This window comes from Rutidosis leptorrhynchoides, chromosome 1 (assembly GCF_046630445.1).
Source record: "Rutidosis leptorrhynchoides isolate AG116_Rl617_1_P2 chromosome 1, CSIRO_AGI_Rlap_v1, whole genome shotgun sequence".
Taxonomy (NCBI): Eukaryota; Viridiplantae; Streptophyta; class Magnoliopsida; order Asterales; family Asteraceae; genus Rutidosis; species Rutidosis leptorrhynchoides.
This window is the reverse complement of record NC_092333.1, coordinates 512697878-512723078: the sequence shown is the minus strand read 5'-3', so window position 1 is coordinate 512723078 and position 25201 is coordinate 512697878.

The following is a 25201-nucleotide window of genomic DNA, read 5'->3' as shown; positions in this document are numbered from 1 at the left end:
GAGAACGAGCAAGAAATTGCTTTTCAATTGTTAAAAGAGAAGTTGTGTCAAGCTCCGGTGTTAGTATTGCCTGAAGGGGTGGAAGACATGACGGTTTATTGTGATGCTTCTCTAAATGGGCTCGGGTGTGTTCTTATGCAAAGGGGTAAAGTCATCGCTTATGCCTCTCGACAATTAAAGGAACACGAAACGAGATATCCGACTCATGATCTTGAGTTAGCGGCGGTTGTGCATGCGTTGAAAATTTGGCGCCATTACTTGTATGGTGTCAAGAGTACGATTTATTCGGATCATAAGAGTTTGAAACATCTCTTTAATCAACGAGATTTGAATTATCGTCAACGTAGGTGGATGGATGTGGTGAAAGATTATGATTGTGAAATACTTTATCATCCGGGCAAGGCGAATGTGGTCGTGGATGCGTTAAGTCGAAAGAGTCATCACCCGGCATTACGATTGGGATTGTTACGTATGATTATTACTAACGATTTTCTTGAAAAACTTGGTGTGATTCAAATAGAGGCTTACGTTCACAACAAGCATGCAGAACGAATCATGGGCCAATCAGAGTTCATTACTATGGGCTCGCGTGGTTTGTTGTCTTTTCAAGGAAGAGTGTGGGTGCCTAAGATGGGTGATTATCGACAAGTGCTACTTGATGAAGCACATAAGTCAAAGTATTCCATTCATCCGGGTGCGGCGAAAATGTATCTTGATTTAAGGAAAGATTATTGGTGGCCGGGCATGAAACGTGATGTGGTGAAGTATGTTGAGCAATGCGTCACGTGTTTGCAAGTTAAGGCCAAGCACCAAAAGCCGTATGGTAAGTTACAACCGTTAGAAATCCCGAAATGGAAATGGGAGCACATTACCGTGGATTTCATCACAAAGTTACCTAAAACGGCGAGAACCCAATTTGATTTGATTTGGGTTATAGTTGATCGATTGACGAAAAGTGCTTTGTTTCTTCCCATTCGGGAAGCGATATCGTCGGAGACTTTGGCTAAGTTATTTATCAATGAAGTCATCTCTCGACATAGGGTTCCTATATCTATTATTTCGGATCGAGATACCCGTTTTACATCTCGGTTTTGGGAAAAGTTTCATGAAGATATGAGTACCCAATTGAAATTGAGCACGGCGTATCATCCTCAAACGGACGGTCAAACTGAGCGTACGAATCAAACTTTGGAGGATATGTTATGGGCATGTATTATTGATTTTGGTGGTAGTTGGGACGAGCACTTACCTTTGGTGGAATTATCGTACAATAATAGTTATCATACTAGTATTGGGATGCCACCTTACGAGATGCTTTATGGGCGGAGGTGCCGAACTCCGATTTGTTGGGGTGAAATTGGTCAAAGAGAAATCGGGAGTACCGATTTGGTTTTAGAGACGAATAGCAAGATTGATATGATTCGGGATCATTTGAAAAAGGCTCAAGATAGACAAAAGTCGTATGCCGACAAACGTAGGTGAATGATCGAATTTCAAGAAGGTGACATGGTGATGCTTAAGGTTTCGCCATGGAAAGGCATTATTCGGTTTTGAAAACGGGGAAAGTTAGTTCCTCGGTTTATTGGGCCATTTAAGGTGTTGGCTCGTGTTGGTGAAGTTGCATATCGTTTGAATTTACCCGAAGAGCTTACGGGGATCCATAATACATTTCATGTTTCCCATCTCCGTAAGTGTCTTGCGGATGATTCTTCATGGATGCCATTAGACGAAATTGAACTAAACAACAAGTTAGAATATGTTGAAGAGCCAATTACTATCCTTGATGAGAAGGTGAAAATGTTGAGATATAAAGAGGTGAGAACTTTTAAAGTTCAATGGCGTCGGAGTAAAGGTTTCGAGTTTATTTGGGATCCCGAAGAATTCGTGTTGGTTTATCTTCCCTCTTGTCATGCGGCATGGATCGTGAGGACGCGCTCCGATTCAAGTGGGGGAGAGTTGTAAGACCCAAATATTTGTAGTGTATATAAGTGTATTTATGATACTTGAAGTGGGGGTTTTGTTGTATATATTTAAAATGAAGAAAAATTCTGCCCAGGCCATCCGCGCGCCGCGCAGGTTAATGGCGCGCCACGCCAATTGCTGACAGTTCACTATTCCTTTTTTTAAATTAAATATTTTGAGGGCTTTTTGGTAATTACACATGGGGCCCGAATTAAAGGCCCTAGATCAGTCTTGGAGCTTCATTTACTCCATCTTCAACAACCCTTATCACCTCCATTTAATTTCTAGAGAGAGAGTGATATTCTAGTGAGAGAAAACTCATTTTGGGGAAGAAGAAGAAGGAATCTTGCTTAAGCTCAAGTTCTAAAGTTGTTCATCTACTTCCTAGCTACGTTTTGAGTGTGGTGGTATGTTCTAACTTTGTTTTCCTTGTTTAATTTGATTAAGGGTTAGGGTTTGGGGTAAGTGATGAACTTAAAACCCATTTGTTAGTGAATTGGGTGTTTTGGGTGAATTTGGGTCATGTAGACTCAAAGATGACTAACTAGGGTTTTTCAAAGTATTAATTGATGTTTATGAGCTTAAATTAGTTAGTCAATTAGTAGCACACTTAGAGATAAGTAAATGGGCATTGTGTGGGTTAGTGGATGACCCGATATGGGTGTGTTGACCTTAATTTGGTCAAATGGGTCAAAATGGACCTAAGTTAGTTAATGTTGGTGTGTAATGCATAAACCTTGTGTTGAAATGTGTTTTAAACCTAACTTGGCTAATGATTAGGGTTTTGGGGATGTTAACCCAAATATTAGGGTTAAGGGTGCAAATGGGTCGAAATTGCACCATGGGTCAAGATAACACTAGAATGGAGTTTTAGTTGGTTGACCAACTTGAGTTTGTGATTGATATTATGTATAATGTAATAGGTACGTTACATTGAAGATTTCCGAGCTTGATTATCTTTCACAAGAGATTTTGAGGTGAGTGGAGTAATTATACGTATGTGTATATGATGTGTTTATTTGTGGGTGTTATGGTATGAACCATCGAGCCGGTAGTGCCATAACATGTGTGCAATAAGATGTGAACCACGAGCCGATAGCATCGAGTGTGAACCACGAGCCGGTAGCACTATAAACTAGATGTGAACCACGAGCCGGTAGCATTGAGTGTGAACCACGAGCCGGTAGCACTATAAAATAAGATGTGAACCACTAGCCGGTAGCATCGAGTGTGAAACACGAGCCGGTAGCACTATAAAAGAGTATGACTCAATTGCGTATGGTGTGAACCACGAGCCAGTAGCACCATAGCTTTATGGTTAACCATATTGAGATTGTCGATTATTTAGCATATTGTTTATATATATATATACATTGTGTTGAGTATATGCTAATGCGGTTTTGTGATAACGTACGACTTGTTAAGTGTTTTGGGTACTATGACATGCTAATTGAGTTACGAGTTCGTACGAGGTATTTAAGGAATGTGATTGCAAATAGATGGGTTATATATATGTATGTGTAATTATTGCATTCACTAAGCTTTGCTTACCCTCTCGTTGTTTACCTTTTTATAGGCTCAGGTATGGACATAGGTAAGGGCGTTTGTTTGGAGTAGAGATCTCGTTGTGTTAGGGGACGCTTTTGGAGATATTAGCTTTGGATTTTGACCGAGACTTGAGTAGTTTAACCCCAAACACCATGCTCGTAGTGTCGTTTGGTATTTAAACTTTTTGCGGTCGAAACTCACGTTATGTATTAAACTCGTAATTAGGGCCAATGTGGGCCCCGCTTTCTAAAACTTATTTTATGTTTGAATCGTGTTAGTTTTACATATTGGAATATGTTGTTAAAATCGTTTCGTCTAAATATGTCGGGAAGTGGGCGATCTTTTTCACAAAAAAGGAAAAGTTGGACATGCCGTTTTGGCGCGCCGCGCAGGTCAGTGGCGCGCCGCGCCACTATGCTGTACAATTTTTTTTTTTTTTTGCATATTTCGATTGCATATGGGTTGGGTTGTTACAAATATCCCCATCATTCCGGGACATCCATCGGACATGATATAAGAACTCGAAGTACTAAAGCATCCGCTACAACGGATGGGGTTTGTTGGACCCAATAGATCTATCTTTAGGATTCGCGTCAATTAGTAGACTGGTTTACTAATTCTTAGGTTACCAAGCAAAAAGGGGCATATTCGGCTTCGATCATTCAACCATAGAAAGTAGTTTCACGTACTTGTGTCTATTTTGTAAAACTTTTATAAAGCTGCATGTATTCTCATACCAAAAATATTAGATTTTAAAAGTGGGACTATAACTCACTTTCACATATTTTTACTTCATCGGGAAGTAAGACTTGGTCACGGGTTAATTCACGAACCTATAACAAATATGTACATATATTTCAAAGTATGATCAAAATATATTTACAACATTTTTATTACGTTTTAATGATTTGAGTTTTTTAAGTCAGCAGTCCTCGTTAGTAACCTACAACTAGTTGTCCATAGTTAGATGTACAGAAATAAAGTAATATATATTATCTCAAATCAATCCACTACCCAGTGTCTATAAGTCTCAGACTCGATCACAACTCAAAGTATATATATTAATTTAGAATCAACCTCAACCCTGTATAGCTAACTCCAGCATTACTGCATATAGAGTGTCTATGGTTGATCCAAATAATATATATATATGGGTCGATATGATATGTCAAAACATTGTATTCGTGTCTATGGTATCCCAAGATTACATAATATATGTTAGAATACATGTATAATACAATATAAGTTAGTTAAGTTATGATTTGTATAGATTTGTTACAAATTTCACGTAGCTACAACAAGCAAAATTATCCAATCTTGTTTTACCCATAATTTATTCGTTTTAAATTCGTTTTGAGTGATTCAAGTTGCTATGGTTTCATAATGAAATGAAATTTATGAAACTAAACAGAAAAAGTATAAGTTTATATTCAGAAATACAGGAAACAAGTCATTTTTTTAAGAGGTAGTCATTTTCGTCGAAAGAACGACATCTTGATGACCATTTAGAAAAACATACTTCCAATTTGAGTTTAACCATGATTTTTGGATATAGTTTCATGCTCATAATAAAAATCATTATTCCAGAAGAACAACTTTTAAATCAAAGTTTATCATAGTTTTTAATTATCAAACCCAAAACAGCCCGCGGTGTTACTACAACGGCGTATGTCCGATTTTACGGTGTTTTTCGTGTTTCCAGATATTAAATAATTAAGTTAGCATATCATAAAGATATAGAAAATATATTTTGTTGATTTTAAAAGTCAAGTTAGAAGGATTAACTTTGTTTGCGAACAGGTTTAGAATTAACTAAACTATGTTCTAGTGATTACAAGTTTAAATCTTTGAATAAGATAGTTATATATATATGAATCGAATGATGTTATGAATATCATTACAACCTCAAGTTTATTAGGTAAACCTACTGGAAGTGACAAGAAATGATCTAGCTTCAAAGGATCTTGGATGGCTTGAAATTTCTTGAAGTAGAATCATGACACGAAAACAAGTTCAAGTAAGATTTTTACTCGAATTAAGATAGTTTATAGTTATAAAAATTGAATCAAAGCTTGAATATGAATATTACCTTGAATTAGAAAGATAACCTACTGTAAATAACAAAGGTTTCTTGTTCTTAGATGATTACTTGGAATTGATTAGAAAGCTTGGAAGTAGACTTGCGAACTTGAAAGTATTCTTGATTTTATGAAACTAGAACTTATAGAATTTATGAAGAACACTTAGAACTTGAAGATAGAACTTGAGAGAGATCAATTAGATGAAGAAAATTGAAGAATGAAAGTGTTTGTAGATGTTTTTGGTCGTTGGTATATGGATTAGATATAAAGGATGTGTAAGTTTATTTTTTTGTAAATAATTCATGAATGATTTATAATATTTTTTGTAATTTTGTGAGATATTTCATGCTAGTTTCCAAATGATGGTTCCCACATGTTTAGATGACTCACAAGGGCTGCTAAGAGCTGATCATTGAAGTGTATATACCAATAGTAAATACATTTAGAAGCTGTGTATTGTACGAGTACGAATACGGGTGCATACGAGTAGAATTGTTGATGAAAATGAATGAGGATGTAATTGTAAGCATTTTTTTTTAAATAAAAGTACTTTGATATGTGTCTTAAAGTCTTTCAAAAGTGTAAGAATACATCTTAAAATTCTACATGTATATACATTTTAACTGAGTCGTTAAGTCATCGTTAGTCGTTACATGTAAGTGTTGTTTTGAAACCTTTAAGTTAACGATCTCATTTAATATTGTTAACTCATTGTTTATTATATCTAATGTGATGTTAAATTATTACATTATCATGATATTATGATGTATGAATATATCTTAATATGATATATATACATTAAAGTGTCGTTACAACGATAATCGTTATATATATGTCTCGTTTTGAAATCCTTAAGTTAGTAGTCTTGTTTTACATATGTAGTTCATTGTTAGCATACTTAATGATATAAATAATTATCATTTTATCATGTTAAATATAGTGTAACAATATCTTAATATGATACATATATACTTAGTAAGATGTTGTCATAACGATAATCGTTATATATATCGTTTCGAGTTTCTTAAATCAATAGTCTCATTTTATGTATATAACTCATTGTTAATATACCTAGTGAGACACTTACCTATCATAAAATCATGTTAACTATATATATATATGTCCATATATATATCAACATATAGTTTTTACAAGTTTTAACGTTCGTGAATCACCGGTCAACTTGGGTGGTCAATTGTCTACATGAAACTCATTTCAAATAATCAAGTCTTAACAAGTTTGATTGCTTAACATGTTGAAAACATTTAATCATATAAATATACCAATTTTATTATATAAATATAAACATGGAAAAGTTCGGGTCACTACAGTTTGAACCTCAGATATTATGTGTGACGGGTTCCACTCTTTGTTCTTAAATACTTTGTTGTTCCTTGATTTCCAAATGAAATAATTGTATGCCCACTTTGTAGCATGCCAAATGACCTCTCCCTATTTAGATAACGAAAAAAATATCAAGTCATTGGAGAAAGGCGTTTTCGATTGTACATTTGCAATTGGAATATTCTACCACTTTATAAACAATTTCCATACTTTAGTTACTTTATGGCAGGTCATCAGCGAATGTTATGTTTCTTCTTAACAATGACAGAAAAGTAAAAAGTACAAATCTATACCATGTTTATCAAGTTCCTTTCGTACCGATAATCTTTAAAGTTTTGCTCGCCTAACGAAGATTCCAACCTTTTGAGGGACTGCCTTGTTTTGAACAGTTTTAGTGATTCGATTTCCAACCGGAAGCCTCTTTTCATACATTATGGATGCAAGTTTCTTTGTAGTGAGAGCACCATCTAAGTCTAGACTCCATCTCCATTTATCTTGTGAGTCATTTTGAAATCGAGTAATTATAATCAAACTGGACAGTTCCTCAAGCTCAAAATGTGAACATGCTTATGAAACTTAATTCCTAATAAACAGAAGCTGTTTTGACCGATAGAGGTGGTGGTGGTGTGAGCGGCAGATATGCCGGAGATGATGTTGTTGACGACGATGAAGTGCGAATTTGTTTTTGCGTTTCATGATAAGAAATTTGTGCTATGGAAATGGAATTGGCCTTATTGATGGTAAAATAACTCAATGAGTTGTTGTTGAAATGATTAGGGTTGTCTTATTCGATTACGGTTACGTTGAAAAATGCTTTAACGAGAGTATTGAGTTATTTCATTTTCATACTCGACTAAATTTTCATTGTTACTAGATTTTTTGTTGAAAATAAATGTAACATTTGAGTGTTTGAATTATTTTCTCTCTATCTTTATTATGTTGGTCAAAATGAAATAAGGTGAACACGATTTTTTATTTGTTTTATAAGTGATGAAGCTGAAGAAAAAATTAGGTTCTTAATAAGATTACTGTAAGACCCGGAATTTTATACATCACAATCAGTTTCAGAGTGGCACGCCGTGCCAAAGCAAAAATTCAGCAAAACCAGTTTCAGAGTGGCACGCCGTGCCAAGAAAGTGGAACGTCATGCCAAGGCAAACATGCAAATTCAGAACCTAAGTGGCACGCCGTTCCAGTTAGGTGGCACGCCGTGCCAAGACCCGATTCAGCATTTTTAAAGGGGTTAAATGAAGGGCAAAGTGGTAATTTCACTTGTGGATGGTTTTGAGGCCACAAATATGGCCAACCCTCATCCACATATTTATTTCATCTTATCCTCTTCATCTCAAACTCTCTCATCTTTCTATAGAGAGGAAACCCATTTAGAGAGAAAGAGCTTTGATTAGAGAAGAAGAAGCTCGAATCAGGTGAATGTGCAAGAGTTAAAGTTGTTCCTTTCGTCCCTAGCTACATTTTGATAGTAGTGGTAAGTCTCGAATCTGAATTTTAGTGTTTGATTCTTGATTTGGCTTAGGGTTTGAGTTAGTGTTAGGGTTATAAACCCCATTTCTCATGAAATTGGGGGTTTTGTTGTATGTGTTGTGTAAGTAAACTCGATTATTGTAGGTTTAGGGTTCAATGACAAATTTGGAAGTATTTTTCATGGTTTGAGTGTTAAACCACTAGATTGAAAGGTTGTTAGTGATTTTGATGTTCTTAAGAACAAGTTTGCTAGTCAAAATGGGTGTTGACTTAGTTTGGTGTCAAAATGAGTTTTGAGTCAAGTTTTGGTAAATCAAGTATGTAAATACTTGATTTAGGTGTTAATTGATGTTTTGGAAATATAATCACTAGCCGTTAGTGATTTTGGGCGTTTTTGGGACTTATGTCAAAATGGGTAAGTTGATTGGGTCAAATTTGGTAATGACACTAGTTTTGGTCAAATGGATGTTTAAACACTTGTGTTAGGTGTTAAATGACGTTTTTGGAAGTAATCACACATGAGAAGTAATTTTGAGTCAAAGTGATGTTTTAACAAGTCAAACGTGGTCAAGTGCAATATGGTTCAATATTGCACATGTTGTAATTTTGGTGTAAATGGTGTTTGAAGTGATCACTACTTAAGTAGTTGATAATGCTAAAAACGAACATATATTTCATAGCATTATCCCTCAAGAAAGACAAGCTTTTAGTTGCAATTGTTCTATTTACAAGTGATATTCGTTTAAATAATAAAAGGTGAAGACAAAACACAGATTCGACGAATTAAAGATGCAAATGACCAAAAAGCTTAAAAGTACAAAGTACAATCAAAGAGGTTCCAATTATTGATGAGAAACGTCTCAAAATTACAAGAGTACAAGACGCGAAACGCAAAGTACAAGATATTAAATTGTACGCAAGGACGTTCGAAAATCCGAAACCGGGACTAAAGTCAACTCTCAACGCTCGACGCAACGAACTAAAAATTACAAGTCAACTATGCACATGAATATAATATAATATATAATTAATTCTTAAAATTAATATATATGTTATATTATATTATATAAACCGTCGGCAGAAGAAAACAACAACATGTGAGCCTCCCCAGCTTGCCATGCGATCGCATGAGCTGAAGGAGCAAAACTCATGCGATCGCATGAGCTCCTTTTCTAGCTCACAGGCCTATAAATTCGCGTGTTTGGTTCAGTTTAAAATATCCATCCATCCAACTCTCTCAACGTATATATATATATATATATATATATATATATATATATATATATATATATATATATATATATTTATATTATAATTTTAATTTTAATTTTAATTTCCAATAATAAGGGTATGTTAGCGAATGTTGTAAGGGTGTAAGTCGAAATTCTATCCGTGTAACGCTACGCTATTTTTAATCATTGTAAGTTATGTTCAACCTTTTTAATTTAATGTCTCGTAGCTAAGTTATTATTTTGCTTATTTAAAACGAAGTAATCATGATGTTGGGCTAATTACTAAAATTGGGTAATTGGGTTTTGTACCATAATTGGGGTTTGGACAAAAGAACGACACTTGTGGAAATTAGACTATGGGTTATTAATGGGCTTTATATTTGTTTAACTAAATGATAGTTTGTTAATTTTAATATAAAGATTTACAATTGGACGTACCTATAAATAACCACATACACTCGATCGGACACGATGGGCGGGATATTAATATGTACGAATAATCGTTCATTTAACCGGACACGGGAATGGATTAATAGTCTATGGAATTATTAAAACAGGGGTGAAATTATGTACAAGGACACTTGGCGTAATTGTTAACAAAGTATTAAAACATTGAGTTACACGCAGTCGATATCCTGGTGTAATTATTAAACAAAGTATTAAAACCTTGTTACAGTTTAAGTTCCCAATTAGTTGGAATATTTGACTTCGGATATAAGGATAATTTGACGAGGATACTCGCACTTTATATTTATGACTGATGGACTGTTATGGACAAAAACCAGACGGACATATTAAATAATCCAGGACAAAGAACAATTAACCCATGGGAATAAACTAAAAATCAACACGTCAAACATCATGATTACGGAAGTTTAAATAAGCATAATTCCTTTATTTTCATATTTAATTGCACCTTTAATTATCGTACTTTTATTTATTGTCATTGTATTTAATTGCACTTTTAATTATCGTACTCTTTAATTATCGCAAGTTTATTTTATCGCACTTTTATTTATCGCAATTTCATTATCGTTATTTACTTTACGCTTTAAATTAAGTTGTATTTATTTTTTATATTTTACATTAGGTTTTAACTGTGACTAAAGTTTTAAAATCGATAAACCGGTCATTAAACGGTAAAATCCCCTTTTTATAATAATAATATTACTTATATATATTTGTATTTTTATAAATTAAAACTAATATAGCGTTAAGCTTTGTTTAAAGATTTCCCTGTGGAACGAACCGGACTTACTAAAAACTACACTACTGTACGATTAGGTACACTGCCTATAAGTGTTGTAGCAAGGTTTAAGTATATCCATTCTATAAATAAATAAATATCTTGTGTAAAATTGTATCGTATTTAATAGTTTTTCCTAGTAAAATATACACTATTTCATATACGCCTCGCATAACATCAGTAGTAATCGAGTGTCGGGACCTAGGCTGGTCTAGTTAGTGTAAAGTAAAAATTGGGTTAACTTGTACTTATTAGTGTGAGTTTAAATTACCACCTGAAGTGGTAATTGGTTTGAGCTCATTAGGAGATAAAATGGGCGGGTTAAACGAGCAAGGTGAGATCCCTCGGCTAAGGGATGTGAGTGTCAGGTTCTCTTTTAGAGAATTGTTATTTATGTGTATATTGTGCCTATGTGTGATATAGGTGGTTACTTGCTCGGATTTGAGGACGGAGATCATGGCATACATGACTTGTGCGGGCATTCCAAGGTGAGTGGAATAATTATACGTGTAGGTGTAACATCCCAGGTAACACGTTCCCCGTAGCATGATATTGTCCGCTTTGCCCGTAGGCGCACGGATTTTTCTTGGCAGCCACACAAGACGAGCACTTTCCCAGGAGGTCACCCATCCTGGTAGTGCTCTTTCCTGAGCATGCGTAACTGCAGAGTTCTCATGGGATCTGCTGCGCTTGTGGTCCCAAAACGCGTCATGCTAGGAAAGGTCTCCACACCCTTATAAGTCATGCTTCGTTCCCCTCTCCAATCGATGTGGGGCGGATGAAACACGGATGTTACAATACTCCCCCTAATGGGACACAGCGTCCTCGCTGTGCACGTTTGGTCCGGGGCCTGGCTCTGATACCATTTGTAACATCCCAGGTAACACGTTCTCCGTAGCATGATATTGTCCGCTTTGCCCGTAGGCGCACGGATTTTTCTTGGCAACCACACACGACGAGCACTTTCCCAGGAGGTCACCCATCCTGGTAGTGCTCTCGCCTGAGCATGCGTAACTGCAGAGTTCTCATGGGATCTGCTGCGCTTGTGGTCCCAAAACGCGTCATGCTAGGAAAGGTCTCCACACCCTTATAAGTCATGCTTCGTTCCCCTCTCCAACCGATGTGGGGCGGATGTAACACGAATGTTACAGTAGGTATATGATGTATTTATTTGTGTAGCGTGAGATGTGAAGTGTTGATGTGTTAAGACACCACATTTCACGTGACGGGTGAAGTGTCGATGTGTTAAGACGCCTCTCCGAGAAGTATGAGGGGTGAAGTGTCGAAGTGTTAAGACATCACTCCTGTAACGACCCCAAAACCGTTTACCAAAAACGAAGCACTATTTTTTTATAAGTTAGGTCCCAATATAGCATTCATAATACATAACATTTCCAACTCTGTTTTAACCAAAAACATAATATCATAACGTTACGTTTAACAACTTAATATGACCCTTGGTACACAAATGGCACATTAGGAAATCATTTGTAATAATGTCCCAATTACACCAAATACGGGTTAAGACTCAATAACCCAACCCGATACCAAGAGCATAATCCCGGGGACTACCAAATCCCCAATCCGCGTCCAAATATCCAAAAGCTAATCCTCCAAGCTTAAGCAACGTCTATCAACCCTAGTCTAGCAACTAGGTAACTCCGCATTAACGACACCTATAAAAAGGTAAATAACGAGAGGGGTAAGCATAAAGCTTAGTGAATGCAATAATTATACATATACATATATAATCTACTTACTTGCAAACATTTACACATATATACCGCATACGAGCTAGCAATTCAACAACCATGCAATCAAAATGCATAAACTAAATATCCGCAATTCTCAATAAGCTAGCATCACCAATAGCATATATTCGTCACAATATAAAATTATAACGACCCAAAAATTTGGTATTTGGAATGTCGAGAGGTTGATGTGGAAAGGTTTGGTGTATGTTGTGAGGTTATGCGCGCGTTCACCGTTTGGGCCATAACTTCCTCATACGAACTAGGATTGAGGTGAATCAAAAGCCTAGACGATCGTAATTCGAGCCTGGACATTTTTAGTTTCAAGTTGTGAGCTGGAAGGCTTCAGAAGCACCACTCTTGTGCCAACAGCGCCGCTTTTGATGCTGATCAGGTGTTGTTTGTATTTTTGGGCTTCTAAATGAAGGGCATTTTAGTCAATTCACCTATGAATGTGTATATGGTTGGTGGATCAGGTTCTTATCCTCGTTTTATCTGCTTTTCACTCACAAAAACTCTCTCATCCTATTCTAGAGAGATAGACCCATTTCTAGAGAGAGAAAGCTTGATTGGAGAAGAAGGAGCTTGATTCTCTTCAAGGTGCAAGAGTTAATGTTGTTTATCTTCCTTGTAGCTACGTTTTGATGGTGGTGGTAAGTTCTAAATCTGAATTTCGTTGTTTGATTGATGATTCATGTTAGGGTTTGAACTTGTAAGTTCTTAAGAAAACCCATTTAACTCATTAATGGAAGTTTGAAGTTAGTAATTGGGATTGTTGACCCTTATTGGTGGATTTTGGGTTGGTTGATGTTTTGGCCATGTTAAGGCTAGCAATTTGAAGTTTAATCACTATGTTTAGCAATTTTGGAAGTATATGAACCCATTTGGGAGTATTTGGAAGACAATTAGACAAATTAGGGTTTTGGGTCAAATTGAGGAAGACAAGTATTCAACACTTAAGCTTTGGTAAATCAAGTATGTAAATACTTGATTTAGGCGTTAATTGATGTTTTAAAAATATAATCACTAGCCGTTAGTGATTTTGGGCGTTTTTGGTAATTATGTCAAAATGGGTGAATTGAATTTGGTCAAATTTGGTAATGACACTAATTTTGGATCATATGGATGTTAAACACTTTTATTAAGTGTTAAATGGTGTTTTTGAATGAAAGAAATCATGAGAAGTGATTTTTGGTTAAAATGGTATTTTAACAAAAGTCAAACGTGGTAAAATGCAATATGGGTCAGTATTGCACATGTGGGGGTTTTTGTGTAAATGGCGGTTTGAAAAGATTAATACCTAAGTAGTAATCTAGTGTTGGGCCCTAGGTTGGTCTAATTGGTGTCAAGTGTAATTTTGGGTTAAGTTATAATTGTTTGAATGGGTCAGAATTACCACCCGTAGTGGTAATTGGTGAAGTCCACTTTAGGTGTTTAAATGGGCGGGTTTTAGCGAGCAAGGTGTGATCTCTCGGCTAAGGGATGATTGTTTCGGATTCTCTTTTAGAGAATGTATATTTATATGTATATTGTGCATATGTGCGATATAGGTAACTATTTGCTCGGATATGAGGACAGAGATCATAATACACGACTTGTGCAGGCATTCCAAGGTTAGTGGAATAATTATGGATGTATGTATATGGTGTATTTATTTGCGTGCTATGGTATGAACCACGGAGCCGGTAGTGCCATAGCATGTGTGAGTGTGTTGTAGTGTGAACCACGGATCCGGTAGCACTATAACACGAGTTGTTGAGGTGTGAACCACAGAGCCGGTAGCGCCTCAACATGAGTATAACTCGAGTTGTGATGTGAACTACAGAGCCGGTAGCATCATGACAATTGCGTATGGTGTGAACCACAGAGCCGGTAGCACCATGACGTGTGTATGGTTAACCATATGGTTTGTGTATGCGTGGTGATGTAGCATATTGTATTGTTTCAATTATATGCTATTGATTTATGCTAGTTACGGTATTGGAGGTTATTAGCTTCGTACTTGAGATGGTATGCTAATTATATTTCTACCATGTTTGCGGTATTTGTGTAAGTGTTTGCAAGTAAGTAGATTATATATGTATATGTATAATTATTGCATTCACTAAGCTTTATGCTTACCCCTCTCATTGTATACCTTTTTATAGGTATCGTTGATGCGAAGTTACCTAGTTGCTAGACTAGGGTTGATAGACGTTGCTTAAGCTTGGAGAATTAGCTTTTGGATATTTGGACGCGGATTGGGGATTTAATAGTCCCCGGGATTATGCTCTTGGTATCGGGTTGGGTTATTGAGTCTTAACCTGGTTTGCAGTTGATGGTGTTGTGCAACGATATACATCTTTTACCCTCTAAATTTATATATGATTCAAACACTACAAATAAGTACACACAACTAACGAGCACTTTGAACCCGGTTATTATACTACTTCAATGTAAGTATTCTAATCAAGTTCGTCCCAAGAGAGCGGTGTAAGTAGAATATTTGAAACTATCAATTTTCCTAGAGTTTGTCTAATTGGGGGGGGGGGGGGGGTGTTGATTGATTTTGATTAACAGCTAAAACATGCACAATTAAACAAACTTAAACTTAACAAGTAAACTAGTAGCAAGTAATAAGTAATGAAATATTAAGACTTAAATCAAATTAACTAAGTAGTGTTCACTTATCTACTCCTCTCTATGCTTGGCTTGCCCCGTTTTGCCCAAATTGCTATCGCACTAGTTGTTGAACTATTAAATGTTTAGCATTACTACTAAACCTTAAATTAAATAACACTCCGCGAATTCACATAAGCATTGTATTCTAAGATCAAGTTAAGCATGACTTAGTTATTGAGATTATGCTTGGGTTGAAATCACTTAAAACCCCCAAACTATCGAAAACACTTAAGATAATTGGCATTACTATGTTGACTAAAGGCCAATTAAAACAGTCACTTGAAATTCTTAAGCTAGTTGTCTAGATCACTCAAGGTGTTGAAGCACACATTGATTCACTTCTCAAATCACTAAGAGAGCTACTCAACATATGTAATCAAAGTAAAGCCTAAAACAAACTCATAGCAATGGTTATTTAGCTAACTCAACAACACATGATCATGTAATTCATTCAAACAACATTATTCAATTGATTTTAGGGCAAACACATGCATTAGAGATTCATAGATAAGCAAACACAAGAGATTTAGCCAATCATGGCTAAGATTAAACTAATGATAAACATAGAAACATAAACAATCATCATCTTAAAGTGATTACAAATAATTAATGCAAAATATATAAAGTAAAGTGAAGATTACAACCCAAAATATAAAAGATGAAGATCTAGAGTAAATCTAAGATGAATCTTGAGCTAGCTTCCTTGAATCCACCCTTAAACACCAATGGATGATGAAATTAGGGTTTTGTAGGTGAAATTCGGAGTTGGAGTAGCTGTTATCTAAAGATACACATGAAAAATGACTTAATCTTGTTCCTTATATGGTGCTGAAAATCTGGGCTGAAACAGCGACAGGAGCGCCATTTTTGGCTCAGGAGCGGCGCTTTTGGCTTAAGTGGGGAGCGGCGCTTTTGATCAGGAACGCTGCTTTTGGCTTCATTCAGGGGCGGCGCTTTTCGATGATGAGCGCCGCTTTTTTCTGGATAGGAGCGGCGCTTTTGACTGCTGGAACGACGCTTCTGGCCACTGGTAGAAAATGGAGCTGAAATGTGCATAAGAACGTTGCTTTTGATGTTGGTGCGGCGTTTTTGCTCCACAGGAGCGGCGCTCTTAGTTGAGGAGCGGCGCTTTTGATGCTGATTCTGCACTTTCCAATTCCTTTGCCACTTTTGATCAAGATTTGGTCAATTTTACACCAAATCAAGTCCTTAGCCCCCAAATTGCCATTTAGCTCAATAGTACACAAAATAGGCTCCAAGATCATCAAAAACCGAACAAAGTGAGGGAGATATGGCGAGATAAAACATGTATAAATGGAGCAATATCAAACCCCCTACATTTGAATCTTTGCTTGTCCTCAAGCAAACAAATAAACAAAACAAGCCTTGGAGATAGAGAACAAATAAGTGATCAATGTCAAAGCACAAAAAGTTTGGGCACAAAGTGATACCTTCCATGAATATGCACTTGATGGCTAGAGTGTTCTCCAAAAACTTGCACTTGCTTAGGACCAAGCACAAACATCATCTTCTTCTTCTTCTAACACGAGCTCAATGCAAGCTTCACATAATATCTCCAACTAATCATAACTTCAAATCTTCAATCCTCAATCACTAACACACATATTTCAAGCCTAAGTCTACCCGAACCAATCATTTCCCCGCCCAAAGTCAACTTCATCTTCGAGAAGGTCATCAAACATCAATCACAAAGTATCAAATCTTTTCAAATTCAACTTAGACCTCCTTGACCTTGACCAAGTATGTAGGATTCACGGGATAGCCATAAATTCATCAAACTAATCAATCACATCAAATCTCCAAATCAATCACAATCTAACACAGACCTACTCAAACAAACCAAAGGTGTACCCAAATGATGCAACATGCACCCCAAAATGAATAAGGGCCATGAATATTGTACAAATCACGCCTCGTCAAGAAATACATCGTGTAAAGAATACGCTTCCAAAAAGATGTGCTCACCTAGTCAACCCGCGATGGCTATCCCTCTTCCACCTCTATGCCCCCAAAACACTTATTTTCGTCAATTCTAAATTATGGTCGTCAATTCCAATTGATAATCATCAATTCCAATTCGTCAATTTCAAGTTTAGGGTTAAGGTGGGTGTGCCAAAGCTAGGGGACTGGGTACCCCTATCTTTATTGGTCACCCCGGCTCGGGAAGACCGGCACTTATCAAGCTTTCTATCACAACTCTATTGTTTCTCTCATAGTAGGGTGAAGGCATTGACGAAGGTTCGTGGAATTAGGGCCCCACGTAGCTAAAGAAGAGAGTCCGCCAATTCCAAATTTTGAAGCACTAGGAAGACTTTAACTTCCTTTACTCCCATGCTTGGAACACTACATAACTTGGAAGAATTTACTTCCACGTTTGGAAGACTTTACTTCCAAAATGAAACATTGGGAGTGTCAAAGCTTAAAGCTTGTATTCACTCATCTACTTCCCACATAACAAGCTTTTATGATTATTTTAGAAAAAGGTAGGAAGTAGTTACTACCTTTCCGTTAGTTGATTGCACAAGTGTGCCATAGCTTTTAGCTATCGCGTGTGTTGTCTAGCAACACTAGCACGAAGCCATTGCTCTTCATCAAGAAGATAGCACACGGTGAAGCTCGGTGGCTCCTCTTCCCACGGTATGATACATCGGTTGAAATATCGTAAAATGATGAGACAACCAATGTCAATATGAAATGGTGTGGATTAGGAAGTCTCCCACACCAAGTAAAATGAAATTCGGGAGACTTGACTCCCTACAATGGATGGACTCGATTCATTCGGAAGTGTTAAAGTATAATGCTTTAAACAATTGGTTTTGGTGCAACATGCATGAAAGACTTTAACTTTCAAGCATAAGTTTGATTTTTCTCAAAATTTTATCATTTAAGCACAAAATCACATGAAAAGTGAAAGACTTTACTTTCTCTTTGTGAATTGCAAGAATGAAACAAAAGGAAGGCTTTACTTCCTTAAGTTTTGAAAAACAATGAAAAAACTTTACTTTTCCAAAAATTTTAAAAATTTTACAAGTTTTAACCATTTTAGTGTTTATGATATGAATTAGTGTAATGGTTAAAAACTTGTTTCAAAAATTAATCAACATTGCAAGCTTTAAACTTTGTAGTGAATGTGATACGTTTACCCAAAAAAGTTCAAAATGGCCCGAAATTTTAACTCTCCCCCTACATTTAGTTTGATGCAATGCCCTCATTGCATTGAAACGACAGAATAAGCGAAAATGAGGGGCATTTTGAAATAGAAAAGATGAGAGAAAATGAAGTAAAAACCGGTTAAGATCAAACGATCTTTGTTGTCACCATTCAGATAATATGTAGTCACCAAAGTCGCTTGCATGTCGTTGTACCATTTGTTGAGCCAAAAGAAGGAGCCAAGTGCATATGGCATTCCCTACAATTGAAGTATGCTCACAAGGTACAAAATGTGTGGGGCCATACTCGGAGGTAGTATGTGCGCCCACAATAAAATCACAACGTTCCAAAGATATCAACAAAGCCATACAAACATCCACCAACATAATGATATTCTCAACCTAGCAACTCAATCAATAAGATCATATTCAAAAGATAGTCTCTATGTTTCAACAAACAAGCATAAGATAATAATAATCATCAACACACATGCATAATCCAACGAATCAATCAACACACAAATCAACACTATACGCATAACAAAAACGAATATAAACATTACAATCCTAAATAGTGTCGAATTATTACATGCCAAATTCAAATTCATAATTGTTTCATCCGGGAATCACATACCCTCCGGATTCAAATACCTACCATCATTACCGAAAATCAAACACAAACGATATTGTTTTCATCACACAACCAAATCATCAAATAGTTTAAATCCCCTAAACCGTCCTCCCGCAATTATTACATGCCAAATGTTTTAAACAAAAGTTTCACAAATCAACCATTCAAAAGTTTTAATTTAAACCATCAATAAAAGGAGCGAGAGCACAACAAGTAGAGTTACCACCAATTATAACCTCCGTAGTACGAACTTCCGGATTGGTCCGGTTTGGATAATCCTCATAGTTTGGCGGCCTACTCTACTCATCTTGCTCTTGTTGTTGTTGGCGCCTCAATCGCTCGAAATGCTCAAATTATTCGGCTCTCCTTAAAGCTTCATTGTGGTCATATTCAATAAGAGGTTGGCTCCTTGGGTGCTCATAATCATACGGGTTGTAGGTGGGGGCAAAAGGCATAGGGGTATTCGGTTCTACGCAGTTTAGTTGGTCGCAATGGACAAGCCATTGTGAAACCGCACGGAGGCCCAAAAAGTTATAACGTGCCTCGTATTCTTGGTTGCCTTGGTTGATATGAAGTTGGTTAAATTGATTGGCAAACCAAGCTTGATCATACCCCCCGGAATACTACTTCCCGTACCCGGTACTCCGCTACTTGACCCAATATTACCCGTTTCAAACTCATGCATCACCCGTTCTTCCTCTTCTCCTTCATTCTCTTCATCCACATTAATATTTCCAAGATCAAATCATCTCCTCGTGATGTTGTTTTGGGCCTGCTTAAGAATCTTTCCCCCTTATAGTCAACATACCCAAATCTACCCATTTACTTAGTCGTATACCCTATGTCAATCCCCAATTGATTAACTATCCTAGTTACAAACACACCACTCACCGTTCCCCTCTTTCCCTTAGTCCCATGTTTATCGAAAAGGTAGTCAGATATAATGTGCGGGACATGGGCATGTTCTTTGTGAAAGATTCGGTCAGTGAGCCAAATGTCTAAGTAAGACATTTTCTCATTGCTGTAAAAATGGTAATTAACCGTGTTAGCAATAAAACGGGCTATGATCCGATGGGGAATGGTCCTTAGGGTGTTGGCTACTGTCTTTCTGGGGCTAAAGGCTCCGGTGCTCATTTGGTGCCAAGCACCAGGATAGTCAAACTCTTTATGTTTGGTGGTGGGGATTTTGCATGACAAAAGATAAGCCCAAGAGATATCATACTTGCTTTTAAATTCCTTGTAGATTCCTAAGGCCTTAATAAATTGAAGCATGCTCATGCTTTGGAATTGTCCACCTAGGAAAAAGTTCATGTAGGATGGGTCATCAATTACCTCTACCGTAAAGTCGATAGTTAAGGTGGAAGTAAACTCTAGGGTTGGGACAACATAAACAGGCTCATTTAAGTTGAAAAGAGGAATCCAAGGGCTAATTGTTAACCCCTTTAACTCAACCTTAAATAGGTCCTCAACCTCTTCGCGCATGCCTACTTCATCTAGAGGAGGCCAGTCAATATATTTCCCTGGGTAAAATTTGTCCTTAAGCCTAAGTTCTAGGTCTGCCCTATAGCGTTCGTTCATCAAGATTTGTTGCAAACAGGGGTATGTCGAAAGCCTCAGGATGTCTTCCGGATCATTGGCGCTTCTTCTTCTTCTTCTACTTCTTGCCGAGCTGCAGGTCGCTTCACTTTTCCCTTAATTCCAATGCTCTTTTTTCGCTTTGCCCCACTTCTAGAGGTACAATGTGATCTTGAGGTTTCGCTAGTCTACAAAACAAAACAAACAAGAGAAACATTTTGGATAGGTATAGGTTAGCGTATAAACAATTTGCCTTTTAACTTCAACCAACATCACCAAGTTGATTCCAATAATTCACAACAAGTTTTATCATGTAACTCATGTCAACATTTAGCATACATGACTAAAACAAGTGTAATTAATCATTGTAAAGCATGAAATCAAACAAGGATGAACCTCATGGCACAATCTTAAACTCATTAAAAAGTTGCAGAATTTAGCTCATGCAAATGAAATATCAAATCATAGGTAGTATCACAAGCCAAACATGAATTATCATCAATCATTAGGTTTCATTTTGTCAAACATGGTCAACATGAACCAATTGCAAAAAGTCAACCCTAGTCAAAGTCTAATTCGTTCAAAATTTGGCTAAGACAAAGAGCATTCATTAAATTATAGCAATTCTTCATGTTATAACACAAATAAGCTGTAACCAAATACACTGTCACTAATCACATGCTCAGATTGGTCAAACCAAGTCAAACCTCAAACTTATGAACCCTAATTTGCAAATTCAATTCATACAAGCATGAAAGATGGATTCAAAGCAAGATAATCATGGTAACCTATCAATTAAGCATTAACAACATCAATTAACACTCCAATTTGGCTCAGAATCAAAAACCCCCCAAATTGGATGAACCCTAGAATTTTAAAGTTAAGATCGATGTAACTAATCATGCATATCATGTTAATAAACATCAATGTAGTCTAGATTCATCAACAATTTGACCATTAACATCATTAATCAAGCACAATCTATAAATTAAGCATAAAGAGAAAAATAATGGAAATTACAAGAATCATGTTAAAGAATGAATTTAAATGATGGATTCTTACTTTTCCCATGTTAAATGTTGAAGATTTGCAAGAAATTAGATGAAATTTGAAGTTTTTTAGTGATTTGGGTCGATTAGGGTTGAGAGAACGCCTCACTTGAGAGAAAAAATTGAGTTGTGGGTGAAAAAGTGAGGTTTTGGTCGTGCAGATTTCTCAAGTAACCAGGTACAGGAGCGCCGCTTTTGGAACAAAAGCGTCGTTCCTGGTGAAATGAAAAGTGCTGCTCTTGAGAGAAAAATGTCACTCTTGGCCAACAAAAGTGCCGCTTTTGAAAACAAAAGCACCGTTCTTGGCTACTGCTCATTTTTGGTCCAAAATCACAGGTTAAAGCGTCGCTGTTGAAACAGAAGCGTCGCTCTTTGAAAACAAAAGCGCCGCTTTTGTACCTGATGCAGTTTCTCCAATTTAAAGTCCATTTTGCCTCATTCACAAACTATTTTTGGTGTTTTACAGTTTTACCCAAATGCATGAAATGCAAAAACATATAAATGCAACTAAGAAAAGGAATATCATACAATTCTAAATAAAATGCAACTAAAAGAAACTATGTACACAATTGCGGAAAGTTTTTAACGAGTTTATCACCCGACTCCCATTACCTTGAAGTTTCAACTAATACCGGGGTGGTAACTTCCCTTCCTTTGAGCTAAGGGAAACATTCTCCTTACCACCATCACTTAACATTGACCTTAACCAATCATTCGTTACTTTGATTTCATTGATTAAATCTTTAAGTTTGACTCTTTCACGTTTTGACAAGTTTGAAATTAGGCGTTTTCTCAAATGTTCATCCTTTTTGGATGAAGCCCGATGCACCCGCCCAAAAAATTTTCTCATAGACTTGTCAACAATGTCATTTTGATCTTTGAGTTTACCTTGAGTTCCCTTTGTTAATCCCCGCCACCTTTAGTTGGTGAACCAACTTGCTTTGTGCTTGTGATGCATTGCACACTAGCAACAACTTGTGGTGTGGTCAATGGCATTGATGGTGCTTTAACACGTTTGGTTCGTATGCTCATGCTTTTCCCTTTGTCCCTAAGAGTCAATTTCCCAGTTCTAAAGTCAAAGAAAGAACCCGCAGTTGCCAAAAATGGCCTTCCCAAAACAAGGGGTACAACCGGGTCTTCCTTAATATCGACAATGACAAAATCAATTGGAAATTCCATGTCCCCCACCTTAACAATAAGTCTTCGAAAATCCCCACACTAGAGCTAATTGATTGATCGATTAATTTAACTCCCATTGTAGTGGGCGAAAGGTCACCAAAACCTAACCTTTTTTAAACGGAGTAGGGCATGAAGTTGATACTTGCCCCAGAGTCGGCTAAAGATGTAAGCATCTCTAACCCGTTCACATTACATGAGATAAGGAAAGGTCAGGGATCACCCATTTTTTGGTGGTAGGTTACATTTCTTTAAAATCTCATCACACTCCTTTTTCAAGAAAGCGGTGGATGCTAGTTCAACATCTCCCTTTTTGGCCATAAGTGTCTTCAAAAATTTCCCATAATTGGGCATATTCTCAAGCACCTCCGCCAAAGGGAGTTTAACATAAATGTTTTCATTGTCGATTTAAGTTGACTTATAATGCACATCCTTTAGATGTGTAGGAGGTAATGGTTGAGGATGTGAGACTGGTGTCTCATTTTTCTCCTTGGTTGATGTAGTTAGAACCTCGACCTCGTTCTTTTGCTCCCTTGAATTCAATAAAGTTTCGACCTTTTGCTCTTTCTCAACCTTTTCCAATTTAATTTGCTCAAATTCACCCTTTAATTCCTTGCATGTGGACTCAGTAGCCTCCATAGACATTACACTTTTAACTTGATAGGGAATGAACATTGCTTCATCCGAATCCTCCGAAAACTTGAATACCCCATAATCTATCGCATCGATTTCCAACGCTTCATCAAAATCAAACTTGTCCCCTTCGACGTTGATTGTGAAAACTTGAGGATATTCGAGTTGATCCTCTTCGATTCAATCTATCAAGTACACTTGAGCATAAGTATTATTAGGATTTGATGAACTCTCTTGGTTGTTGTTTGAGTTGGTAGTGATGCTCGGAATAACTCTCGTATTGTTGTGGTTTTGTTGGTTTTATTGGTTGTGTTGGTGGTGTTGGTTATTTTGGTTGTTGTTGTTGATGTAGTTGTTGTTTGGGTTAACTTGAGTGTTTGAAGGTAAAGTTCTTTGTGCTCTTTCGGCAACTTGATTTGAAAGTCTTCCAACGGTGCTCTCAAGGTTTTGGAATGAGGCTTGTTGGTTTCATATTTGTTGCTTCAAAAGTTCATTTTCTTTTGTTAGGAAAGCCTCGGTTGATTATACTTTCTTGATATAGTTTTGCATGATTTCTTCTAAACTCTTCGAAGGTTGGAATTGTTGAATGGTTTGTTGAGGTTTTTGATTGTAACCTTGGTTATTTTGCGGTTGACTATAACCTTGGTTATTTTGATAATTCGAATTGGCTTGGTTGTTATAAGGTTGATTGTTGTAAGGTTGTTGGTTTTGGTATTGAAAGTTATTGTTTCGGTTTTGGTTATAGTTGTTGTTGTAACCTTGGTTTCGGTTTGCAAATCCGGGCGGTGTATTGGTTTGGTTGTTGAATGAAACTTGTTATTTATTAGGATTGTAGTAGCCTTGGTTTGATGTTCCTCCCCGTTGATAGTTTTGATTACTCACGTAGTTCACATGAGCATCCGAATTCATGGGAATGTCATCTTGATCAACATGGTTGCATTGAGTAATTTGAGGACAATTCTTCGTGAGATATGGACCCTCGCATCGTTGACAACCTACTTGCATTGCGACTATCGTTTGTTGAAGCTTTTTCAACTCTTTCCCATACATTTGAAATTGATTGTTCAAGCATGCAAGCGTCACTTGCCCATTATCACTCTCGATTTGTGCTACACTTTTCGTTGTCAAATCTCGCGATGAAGGTGCCTATTCATATGTATTAACCGAGATATCTTCCAACAAAATTTCGATCGCATTAGGTGATTTATACATAAATACCCCACCGGATGAAGAATCAAGATATTGCTTCGTCAAAGCATTAGTACCCCGGTAAAATGTGTTGATGTACTCCTTCTTTGTCAAACCGTGCGGTGGGCAAGTCTTAGCATTTTCTTACATCGTACCCACGCATCATACAAAGATTCATCACCCCGTTGGGTGAACCCATTAATCTCCATTCGAAGTCGTTCCACTTTTGACGGTGGGAAGAAGTGATTGATAAACTCATTGGTTAAATCTTGAAAAGTTCTTATGGAATCGGATGGCAAACTTCTTAACCAAACTTTCGCTTCCCCTTGAAGTGTAAAGGGGAATGCCCTTAACTTAAAAGCATCATCGGTGACATCCTTGTTTTTGTAGATATCACAAAGATCATTAAAATGTTGGATGCGTTCGAACGGATTCTCATATATCAACCCATGAAAGTACGTATCTTTGATCA